General features: G+C 35.5%; 1 long non-coding RNA gene across 1 annotated transcript; it reads right to left on the bottom strand.

The window, feature by feature from the left end:
- Positions 1-2073: 2073 nt before the first annotated feature.
- LOC140987490 (uncharacterized) lies at positions 2074-3145 on the bottom strand. The gene is made up of 3 exons (XR_012177139.1): positions 2790-3145; positions 2449-2708; positions 2074-2364 (listed from the first exon to the last, which is right to left on the bottom strand). It is a non-coding gene; the product is annotated as an uncharacterized lncRNA (long non-coding RNA).
- Positions 3146-12868: the final 9723 nt, after the last annotated feature.

Raw genomic sequence — 12868 nt, 5'->3', positions numbered from 1 at the left:
GTAGGTAATGATGTATTTTATTTTTGGATTATTTGTAAGAATTTTATGTAAATAGATCTCTCATTTGTGAAGAAAATCACAATTGAGTTGAGAGAAAAATATTATAAAGTGTGTAGTGTGATAATTTTAAGAGTTTGAGATTTTTACTTTTTACTGTAAATTTTTACTTTTTCACAACATTTTTGTTATTGTACTTTCATTTTAATTTTGTTACTGTACTTTCTCTCTTTAATTTTGTAGGTAATTCTTCAAGTAATTTACCGACTTGTCCCACCATTCTAGATAAAGAGGAAGATGATACTTAAGAATGTTTCTGAAATAATGCTTACTCGCTGATTTTATATTAATCTGTTTAAATTCTTTTATTATTTAATTTTGGGGATGTCAAGACTTTTTTTGGAGAGCTAGTATCTCTTTTTTTTATGTAATTCATTATGTCGTGAAAATATTTTTTTTTTGTTATTATTAAGTGTGGTCGAAGATATGAATTAGTTTTCTATTGTGTTGAATTTAGAGGCTTGTTTGTTTTATAATTTAGTCATGTGATAAGAAGATTACTGTTTTCATTTTAAAAAAATTCGGGTCTCACGGGTCTCGCGGGTCTACCCGGTCCCATTTCGTATTCGGGGTGGGGCGGGTCCGAAGNCCAGAACTGTTTTCCATCTTACGTATTCATCTTTGCTGGTTATCGGCTGTTACCAGGCAAGTCGAATATGTTTTTTTTTTTTGTAAATGATATAAAATTGCCATGAAATTTTTTTTTAATGCAATTACTTTCATTAATAATTGTAAAAGGATAGTACAAGTACAAATACTCTGGGCATTCCCAGCGAGAGTCAATAACCGTAAAATCACCTATTGCATAACATCTATAACAGAAATCGCACTAGGAATACTCCGAAAGCTCGGAATCTTAATCTTCTTGATAATGTCTTCCACCATTGGCTTTTCATTTTCAAACATAGTTCTGTTTCTTGCATTTCACACACTATGAACTGTTGCTGTCAGTGTAACTGATCTCATCTTATTCAGGGTCGAATTAGCTCGATAGATATTTATAAAAGCTTTGAGGATTACTGTCGAAGATCTCATAATCTTTTTCATTCCTAGCCATTCACGCGCACCTGTTCATATTCTGCTCGAAACATTGCAGCCAAAAAATAGATGTGCAAATGACTATAATTCCATGGTACATAGCACACAAGATTGATCAGACAGATATTCCAGTCTATCATGGGTTAAGAATTTGTTATGTGTAAATATCCACAATGCAAACATGTGCTTTGGGAGGATAAACGATTTCATGATTAGAGGCTTCCAAGGCCACCGTCCCACTGCCGACGAGAAGAAATGGTACGCACGATTGAGCCCCACATTACCGCAAACCACCCCTCCAAACACAAGACCGCCGCATCAGACCCAATGAAGCATGTATATATCATGGACAAATGCCCTCGGGAGTAATGTTTCTGAAAGAAGGGTTTGTTTTATGTTCAGTCAAGGGAGCTTTGGAGCATGTCTGAAAACAAGACCATGACTCTCGCCACGCATGAAGGATTGATCGCTTCGTTGGCCGTATCAACAGTTGCAGTTTGGTTGCATCTGCTAGTCACGACAAAATAGTAAAATTCTGGAAGTAGAGTCTATATATTTGTTGTGTTCCCCGCATAGCTTGAATCTTAGTTTCTCGCCGGCAACGTTCTGGTTTGATCATCGTAACTATGTAGTTTACGATTGTTCTCGGTACAACCAATCTGCAACCAATTGAATGGATTTTGGGTTTACTTTTGATTGTTCTAAATTATATAACATACTACGACATATTAGCAAATACATTGAATTTGATACCTTATGGTCTGTAGCTGTTATTTTTCAATGAGAATATCAACGATTACCGAAATAATATTAAGAGGTAATTTGACGTATAGTCTCGAAATCCCCATTCTACAAACAATACCATATCCTCGAGGTAGTATTTTTTCGAAGATACATTTTTGAGAATGGATTCTATCAAACTAAACGCTGGGCACCGAGATGGATTTGGAGATGGAGGTCATATATACCCTCTCGGTGTTCACTCCTAGATCACTTGACCCAGAATCAATGGGCAAAAAGCAAATAAACAGCAAACTGAAATTTAATAAAACAGCGCCTCAAATAAGACCTAATTCTGACCCGGAAAAGCATATCCCGGTGATCTAGAAAACGAAGGACCCATCAAAATTAGGCAATCTTGCTTTTTATAGCAAGATGTACAAAAGCCTATTGTCTCCTCATTCCCCGTCCACGACCACGGAAAGCAGCTCCACCTCTCCCTCTGCCACCCACGGCACTGGCAGCAACATCTCCTCGAGCACTCTCGGACTGCATTGAAGGATTAAAAGTGTAACAACAGGATCGTATCATCCAAGGGACAATATCAAGAGATGGGCACCATATTCAAATTACCTTGGGGTTTTTCACCGTTTCGTCAAACTTAAGATCAAGCAAGCTGCTTCAGTCGCAACATTAATACATGGAATGGCAAGGTTAAGGAAAAATCAAGGACCTCGAAATATGATGCACATATTAAACAGAGGGAACCATACCATTTCACATATTAAAGGAAGCTGAACACACCTTCACAACTGCTGGTTCCCATACAAAGTTGGCAAACGAATCAGCTATTCCACCAGTATTGATGTCTACACCATAAGGTACACCCTCACCTGTTTACAAGCTCAAAAGTAAAAACATAAAAAACAAAATTCATTTTACATAAAAAGGAAGCAGTTTTTTTTTTTGGGGACCAGATGGTAAAGAATGTTTCTGTCTCAGCTTGTTCAGAACATCAGTTGCATCAAAACCAGCATTATCACACAGTTGGCGGGGTATAACCTGCAACAACCATATGGTAAGAAAAAAGATAGAGATTCTTGCAGTGCAGTGTCGGATTAAAATTTGGCATACAAGTATTATTGTTCTATTCGTACTGCTTTGCCTGATTATCCCATGTCTTGTTTTTCACAAGGATCACCTCAGCTATTCATACCGCTTTATCTTATTATCCTCATAATAAGAACTAAACAGATGCATCTTCGTAATCATTTGCATAAAATGCACAAATCTTCCAAAATATCTACCTCAAGGGCTTTTGCATATTAACTAGTAAGGAATATTATTTGTGATCAATTAGGTATCCAATTGGATTAAAGATTATATTTATGCTGAAATTTTGAAACACATACATGTTAAGGTATCCGATTAAATTAAAGATGATGAATTTTTCGAAGCACATATGTTGAAACAAATATAACTAATTATGTCAATGAATACATATTCCAATTTTTTTTTAATTTTTTTACTTTTATGAATTTTTAAGTTTTTTTATCTTTCTTGTTATTTATTAAGTATTTCAACCTCATGTCAGGAAATCTTTGGTGTCAATCTTCATGTCAAATAGATAATGACATAAGGGACAACTCCGAAGAAATTCATAAAGCCTATTTTCAATTAGAAATCAGTCTTCAGAATCTTTAATGTCAATCTCCATGTCAAATTTTCTAGTTTAACTCATTCACATTAAAATATTAAAAAACATATTACTTTATCACATGCTTTGTACGTGAACTTCTTTTCCACTTAATATGCACAATTCTCATAACAAATTCATCCAACTCTAATATCGATCCTTATTAAATTTAATTTATTTGCCACTCATTGAAGTTTTATTAAATAATACTTTAGCTTAATAGAAAAAAATATGGTATTCTAAAATTTAAATTAAGTACTTATCAATAATTATATATTATTATGCAATAATTGATTTCTCTTAATTAATTACTATTTGAATCCAAGCAGTTGTTCTTTATATACCAATTATATTTTCCTAATATCGAATTTGATCTAATTAATTTTCATTATTACTATTTTTCGTACCTTGTACTCAATCTTGTATGATTTTGTGAAAGCAACTTATATATTATGATTCTTTTGACAAACTGTTCTTCAAATTAAATGCATTATATAATTATAATTATAATGTATAATTTACAAAAAAGTGCATACATTCATTAAAATCATGTATAGGTAAACCAAATTTTCTATGTCATGACAAGAAAATTAATAGAAAAACTATGAAAAAAATATGCATAAAAAAATTATACACCAGTGAGATAGTAAAAAAATAAGGTAAATCTAACCTTGTTGCGACCAAGAGCCTTGAAAATCTCCTCTGCTTTCTCCGTCTTCTATTTCGCAACACATACAGGAAAACACATAGAACATACATAAATCAAAGCTAAAAATAATTTACTCAAAGATAGAGGAGGATAAAGTAGAACGAAAACCATAAGATGTCGGACACGTCAACGGAATGTCGGAGCCACGGTTCTTTAAACCGTGACTAGAACCACCATTGCTAAGCTTAGCCACGGTTTTGTTAGCAACAGTTTTTTGAAAAACCGTTGCAAAAAAACTGTTGTGAAATTAGCAACGGTTTTTTGAACAAATATTGCTATATTTAGCAACGGTTTAGAACACAATTTAGCAAGGATTTAAGTATAACCATTGCTAATTTATCAATGGTTTAGATATAACCGTGGCTAAATTAGCAACGATTTAGGTATAACCGTGACTAAATTTTTTAAATAAAAATTTGTTTTTTTCTTATATAAAAAATAAATTGTTACACTAAATTTGATTTAGGCAACCAATTAGTTACTGATATAATTATTTCTAAAATTTTAATTTATATTATTTAAAATTAATTACAAAAATTCTCCATTGCATGATATTTCCAATAATTCTTCGTTTGATCATTCAATTCTAATATTCGACTAAAATATTGACTTATTCCAACAATTCTTTTAAATATATAACCAATATAATATATACGTTAATATATTGCGTTAAACGACGAAAACAAATTAAATCGGAACGAGTAAAAATCACAGTCCGGGCAGCCTACATTCGATCAAAATTGATGGAATTGAAGCCAATAATTACCAAGAATCGGAGTTCAACTTGCCATAATGGTATTGAATTATTCCAACAATTTGCTTAAATTTTCCAGGAAAAAACTTGTGTGAGACTGTCTCACGGGTCGTATTTTGTGAGACGGATCTCTTATTTGGGTCATCCATGAAAAAATATTATTATTATTATTATTATTATTATTATTATTATTATTATTATTATTATATACCACCTCCTCTTCCTTTTCAAATTCATCCCGCCAGTTTTCCTGCTCATCAAGTCTTCGAGTCTCACGATCCTCACTGTGAGATTTAGAATACAATTGTTCTTCCCATTCCCTGATTTTCTTTGCTCTTGAATATAATTGTTGTGAGATTTTAAAATAATAATTGTTGTTTGCTTCCAATAGGTTTTGGATTGGATTTGAGTACGGGAACTGTGAGCTTCCGATAGGTTTTTGATTGGACATGAGATTTTTTTAGTATGAGATTTTTGATTGGATGTGAGATTTGATAATATAATTGGTCTTTTCATGAATTTATTTCCTCTTGAAATTAATTATTGCTTTTGTTTGGATTGGAGTTGTGTGAGCTTCTGATATGAGATTTTTGATTGGATGTGAGATTTGATAATATAATTGTTGCTAGAATGTCGTATTTTTCATGAATTTATTTTTTCTTGAAATTAATTATTGCTTTTGATTGGATTGGAATTGTGTGAGCTTTCGATATGAGATTTTTGATTGGATGTGAGATTTGATAATATAATTGTTGCTAGAATGTCGTCATTTTCAAGAATTTATTTTCTCTTGAAATTAATTATAGCTTTTGATTGGATTGCAAATGTGAGATTTAAAATATTATTGTTGCTTGCTTCCAGCAGTACGAGAACTGTGTTCTTCTAATATAAGAACTGTGATTAATTAGCGATTAGTTAAATGACAGTTGGTTGGTTAATTTTCCAAATGTATAAATAATCCATCGTACACCAGTTTACTTCTTTTTCGCTCAATAAAGAATGAATTATTCTCCGGGCAATAAGAATCGTACCTCAATTGTGTTGGATTTGAATTATTTTTCTACTTGAATGAAATTGTGTTATCGGATGTAAGATAGGCTTGGATGTGAGATTTGAAAATATAATTGTTGTTTCTTGTGTATTTTAGAATTGAATTTCAATTGTGTTGTATTGGATTCATTTTTATTCTTGAATGTAATTGTGTCTTCCATTAGGTTTTTGTTTTCAGATGGAAGGACGTGCTCATGTTCAGATGGAAGGACCACTTCGCCTCGGGTATCAACTCATCGTCCAGTTGGTGGAGGTCTCAAAGGTCCTTGTCAAAAAAACTGGATCGGTAGTGGACATAGCCTGCTCCAATACCTGCGATGAACATACCAAGATCGTGGTCGGACAGATATGTGAGAACCAGTGCACTCTCAATCTTGCACAACAACCAAAACAAGAGAAAAACACAAATTTCTGTGCAAGAGTTTGGAAGTCTCGGTATGGCGCTTTCTGCTGTTTCTCAACCTATTGATATTGTAAGACCCAACGAAGTGGATATTATCTTGACAGAACGAGAAAAAGTATTTTTTACGAGGTACAAATCCTGGAAAGCAGATTCAAATGGAATCTCTGCTGAACATGAAAGAGACCCTGATTGCGGTTGCTGAATCATGTAAAGGGATGAAAGAGATGGTGGAAGCCATGGGTCGCTGATTGTTGTTGCTGAAGTATGTAAAAAAATAATAATGTTGAGACATAGCTTGTGCTTGTGATTAATTTTCAACATTTCCGACATTTATCTCATAAATACAAGAGTTGAAAAACACATGTACTTCTCACCATCCGACAACTCTTGTTAATACAAGAGTTGTGAAAACACGTGTCTATACACAGGCATATGAAAAGACACGTACTCTAGTTCGCTGACGACACTTGAGGATTCGCAAAGGTATCTAGTAGATAATAACCCAATAAGCAAGGCTCAATAATGTAAGGAAACACATAGTTAATATGGTTGGTGAAATACTTGTCCAAAGTAATCAACTTATTATTTGCAATTTATTTTTACAAAATATAATTATATTTTATTTTATATAATAATAAAATATATGTTTCAAAGGACAATATTAAGCATTTACTATATCCACCGATTTAGTTTTCGAAACATACTATTAATTTTGAGAGATAGGAAAGGTAAAAAAAAAAACATTTTCATGGTTTATGTTATTATTTATTAAACCATATTATGTGTTTAAAAAAAATGTAATTTAGTTTATTTCTTTTAACCAAGCTTCTAAAAAGCGTAAAGCGTCCCGAAGCGCGGATGTCAAGCTCCAAGATTTTCAAGCTTAAGCGAGATTAGCACAGGCTTAAGCGTGAAAAATCGTTTTTTATCTTTAGTGTAATTGTAATTATCTCAAACCAATAAATAGATAAAATAATACATAAATATGATAAATTTAAGTCTGATGCATTAATTATCATATTTATAAAATCATAAAAATATCAAAATTACAATCTTTATTTGTTTTTGCAACTAGAACACATTAAAAATGTTAAATATTTGTCAAATCATTATCAACACGCTTAATCATAATTAAAATTAAAAAACAAACATCTAAATTATAAACCTAATTTATTATTTTAAAATAAAAAGACATACCTTCAAAATAAAAAAAAATTAAAAATAAATAGATGCGATTAATTGTGCTTAAGCACGCTTAATTAAACACCTTAATTATGTTTAGTTTGACCGCTTTTTTCCGCTTTCTCCGAAGCGGGGCGTTTTTGCCGAGCTTCAAGCTTAAGCGCGCTTAAGCGGGCCTTTTAGAACACTGCTTTTAACACTAAATTGATAATTAATCACTCTAATCAATACGCACACCTACCTTGGACCAACTACGAGTGTGTTTTGGTTGCACAAGTAAACAGATCAAAGTCGTCTTTTTTTGGAAAAAAAATTGTTATCTTAAAAACATATGTTGTTTGCTTCCAATAGGTTTTGAATTGGATTTGATTACAGGAAATGTAAGCTTCCGATAGGTTTTTGATTGGATGTGAGGTTTTAGTTCTTTCGATATATTTTTGATTTGAGGTGAGATTTTTTTAGTATCAGATTTTTGATTGGATGTGAGATTTGATAATATAATTGGTCTTTTTCATTAATTTATTTCCTCTTGAAATTAATTATTGCTTTTGATTGGATTGGAGTTGCGTGAGCTTCCGATATGAGATTTTTGATTGGATGTGAGATTTGATAATATAATTGTTGCTAGAATTTTGTCATTTTCATTAATTTATTTTCTCTTGAAATTAATTATTGCTTTTGATTGGATTGCAGTTGTGAGATTTAAAATATAATTGTTGCTTGTTCCCAGCAGTACGGGAAATGTGTTCTTCTAATATAAGAACTGTGATTAATTAGCGATTAGTTAAATGACAGTTGGTTGGTTAATTTTCCGAATGTATAAATACTCCATTGTACACCAGTTTACTTCTTCTTCTGTCATTTGACCCAGCCCACTTGTGATATTGTCCAATTTGGCCCAAGACCTCAAGGCTTTAAAACGCGTCGGAAGGGGTTGCTACACGCCCATTTAAATGCCCAGCATCTCTCTCATGGTTTAGCGATGTGAGATTTCGCCTAAGGGCCTTCACCCTCCCCCTCCCCCTCCCCCTTTTTGGGACTCAGCGTCCTCGCTGAGGTTTGCCCCACCATTCCACACTCACGCGGAGTCGCTCCGATACCAAATGTCATGGCCCAGCCCACTTGTGAAATTGTCCGCTTTGACCCGAGGCCTCACAGCTTTAAAACGCGTCAGAAGGGGTTGCTACACGCCCATTTAAATGCCCAGCATATCTCTCGTTGTTTAGAGATATGGGATTTCGCCTAAGGGCCTTCACCTTCCCCCCTCTTTCGGGACTCAGCGTACTCGCTGGGGTTTTCCCCACCATTCCAAACTCACGCGGAGTCGCTCTGATACCAAATGTCAAGACTTAGCCCACTTGTGATATTGTCAACTTTGGTCCGAGGTTTGACGGCTTTAAAACGCGTCACAAGGGGTTGCTGCACGCTCATTTAAATGTCCAACATCTCTCCCGTGGTTTAGCGACGAGGGTTTTTGCCTAAGGGCCTTCACCCCCCGGCCTTTAGGCGAAATCCCACATTGCTAAACCTCGGGAGAGATGCTGGCATTTAAATGAGCGTGTAACAACCCCTTCTGACGCGTTTTAAAGCTGTGAGATCTCGGGCCAAAGCGGACAATTTCACAAGTGGGCTGGGGCATGACATTTGGTATCGGAGCAACTCCGCGTGAGTCTGGAATGGTGGGGCAAACCTCAGCGAGGACGCTGAGTCCCGAAAGGGGGGGTGAAGGCCCTTAGGCATAATCCCACATCGCTAAACCATGGGAGATACTGGGCATTTAAATGGGCGTGTAGCAACCTCTTTTGACGTGTTTTAAAGCCATGAGAACTCGGACCAAAACAAACAATATCACAAGTGGGTTGGGCCGTGACATTTGGAATCAGAACGACTCCGCGTGATTTTGAGATGGTGGGACAAACCTCAGCGAGGACTCTGAATCCCGAAATGGGGGGTGAAGGCCCTTAGGAGAAATCCCACATCGCCAAACCAAGGTAGAGATGTTGGACATTTAAATGTGCGTGTAGCAACCCCTTGTGACGTGTTTTAAATCCGTTAAGCTCTGGGTCAAAGCGGACAATTTCACAAGTGGGCTGAGACATGACATTTGGCATCAGAGTGACTCCGCGTGAGATTGGGATGGTGGGGCAAACCTNTCATTTTCAAGAATTTATTTTCTCTTGAAATTAATTATAGCTTTTGATTGGATTGCAAATGTGAGATTTAAAATATTATTGTTGCTTGCTTCCAGCAGTACGAGAACTGTGTTCTTCTAATATAAGAACTGTGATTAATTAGCGATTAGTTAAATGACAGTTGGTTGGTTAATTTTCCAAATGTATAAATAATCCATCGTACACCAGTTTACTTCTTTTTCGCTCAATAAAGAATGAATTATTCTCCGGGCAATAAGAATCGTACCTCAATTGTGTTGGATTTGAATTATTTTTCTACTTGAATGAAATTGTGTTATCGGATGTAAGATAGGCTTGGATGTGAGATTTGAAAATATAATTGTTGTTTCTTGTGTATTTTAGAATTGAATTTCAATTGTGTTGTATTGGATTCATTTTTATTCTTGAATGTAATCGTGTCTTCCATTAGGTTTTTGTTTTCAGATGGAAGGACGTGCTCATGTTCAGATGGAAGGACCACTTCGCCTCGGGTATCAACTCATCGTCCAGTTGGTGGAGGTCTCAAAGGTCCTTGTCAAAAAAACTGGATCGGTAGTGGACATAGCCTGCTCCAATACCTGCGATGAACATACCAAGATCGTGGTCGGACAGATATGTGAGAACCAGTGCACTCTCAATCTTGCACAACAACCAAAACAAGAGAAAAACACCAACTTTCTGTGCAAGAGTTTGGAAGTCTCGGTATGGCGCTTTCTGCTGTTTCTCAACCTATTGATTTTGTAAGACCCAACCGAAGTGGATATTATCTTGACAGAACGAGAAAAAGTATTTTTTACGAGGTACAAATCCTGGAAAGCAGATTCAAATGGAATCTCTGCTGAACATGAAAGAGACCCTGATTGCGGTTGCTGAATCATGTAAAGGGATGAAAGAGATGGTGGAAGCCATGGGTCGCTGATTGTTGTTGCTGAAGTATGTAAAAAAATAATAATGTTGAGACATAGCTTGTGCTTGTGATTAATTTTCAACATTTCCGACATTTATCTCATAAATACAAGAGTTGAAAAACACATGTACTTCTCACCATCCGACAACTCTTGTTAATACAAGAGTTGAAAACACGAGCCTATACACAGGAATATGAAAAGACACGTACTCTAGTTCGCTGACGACACTTGACGTTTCGCAAAGGTATCTAGTAGATAATAACCCAATAAGCAAGGCTCAATAATGTAAGGAAACACATAGTTAATATGGTTGGTGAAATATTTGTCCAAAGTAATCAACTTATCATTTGCAATTTATTTTTACAAAATATAATTATATTTTATTTTATATAATAATAAAATATATGTTTCAAAGGACAATATTAAGCATTTATTATATCCACCGATTTAGTTTTCGAAACATACTATTAATTTTGAGAGATAGAAAAGGTAAAAAAAAAACATTTTCCTGGTTTATGTTATTATTTATTAAACCATATTATGTGTTTAAAAAAAAAGTAATTTAGTTTATTTCTTTTAACACTAAATCGATAATTAGTCACTCTAATTAATACGCACACCTACTTTGGACCAACTACGAGTGTGTTTTGGTTGAACAAGTAAACAGATCAAAGTCGCCTTTTTTTGGAAAAAAAAATTGTTATCTTAAAAAAATGTGTTGTTTGCTTCCAATCGGTTTTGAATTGGATTTGATTACAGGAAATGTAAGCTTCCGATAGGTTTTTGATTGGATGTGAGGTTTTAGTTCTTTCGATATGTTTTTGATTTGAGGTGAGATTTTTTTAGTATGAGATTTTTGATTGGATGTGAGATTTGATAATATAATTGGTCTTTTTCATGAATTTATTTCCTCTTGAAATTAATTATTGCTTTTGATTGGATTGGAGTTGCGTGAGCTTCCGATATGAGATTTTTGATTGGATGTGAGATTTGATAATATAATTGTTGCTAGAATTTTGTCATTTTCATTAATTTATTTTGTCTTGAAATTAATTATTGCTTTTGATTGGATTGCAGCAGTGAGATTTAAAATATTATTGTTGCTTGTTCCTAGCAGTATGGGAAATGTGTTCTTCTAATATAAGAACTGTGATTAATTAGCGATTAGTTAAATGACAGTTAGTTGGTTAATTTTCCGAATGTATAAATACTCCATCGTACACCAGTTTACTTCTTCTGCTGTCACAGCCCAACCCACTTGTAATATTGTCCAATTTGGCCCGAGGCCTCACGCCTTTAAAACGCGTCAGAAAGGGTTGCTACACGCTTATTTAAATGCCCAGCATCTCTCCCGTGGTTTAGCGATGTAAGATTTCGCCTAGGGCCCTCCCCCTCCCCCTCCCCCTCCCCTCCTTTCGGGACTCAGCGTCCTCCCTGAGGTTTGTCCCATCATCCCACACTCACGCGGAGTCGCTCCGATACCAAATGTCATGGCCCAGCCCACATTTGAATTTGTGCGCTTTGACCCGAGGCCTCACAATTTTAAAACGTGTCAGAAGGGGTTGCTACACGCCCATTTAAATGACCAGCATATCTCCCTTGGTTTAGTGATGTGGGATTTAGCCTAAAGGCCTTCACCCTCCCCCTATTTTGAGACTCAGCGTATTCGCTGAGGTTTACCCACCATCCCAAACTCACGCGGAGTCGCTCTGATAGCAAATGTCAAGACTTAGCCCACTTGTGATATTGTCTACTTTGGTCCGAGGCCTGACGACTTTAAAACACGTCACAAGGGGTTCTTGCACGCTCATTTGAATGTCCAACATCTCTCCCGTGGTTTAGCGATGTGGGTTTTCGCCTAAGGGCCTTCACCCCCTGGCCTTTAGGTGAAATCCCACATTGCTAAACCACGTGAGAAATGTTGGGCATTTAAATTGGCGTGTAGAAACCCCTTCTCACGCGTTTTAAAACCGTGAGGACTCGGACCAAAGCGGACAATATCATAAGTGGGCTGGTCCTTGACATTTGGAATCAGAGCGACTCCGCGTGAGTTTGGGATGGTGGGGCAAACTTCAGCGAGGACGCTGAGTCCCGAAATGAGGGTTAAGGCCTTAGGCGAAATCCCACATCGCCAAACTATGGGATAGATGCTGGGCATTTAAATGTACATGTAGCAACCC

This window comes from Primulina huaijiensis, chromosome 11 (assembly GCF_012295235.1).
Source record: "Primulina huaijiensis isolate GDHJ02 chromosome 11, ASM1229523v2, whole genome shotgun sequence".
In the NCBI taxonomy this organism is placed as follows: Eukaryota; Viridiplantae; Streptophyta; class Magnoliopsida; order Lamiales; family Gesneriaceae; genus Primulina; species Primulina huaijiensis.
Note: the sequence above shows the minus strand (reverse complement) of the source record. Positions and strands in the feature narration are given on the sequence as shown.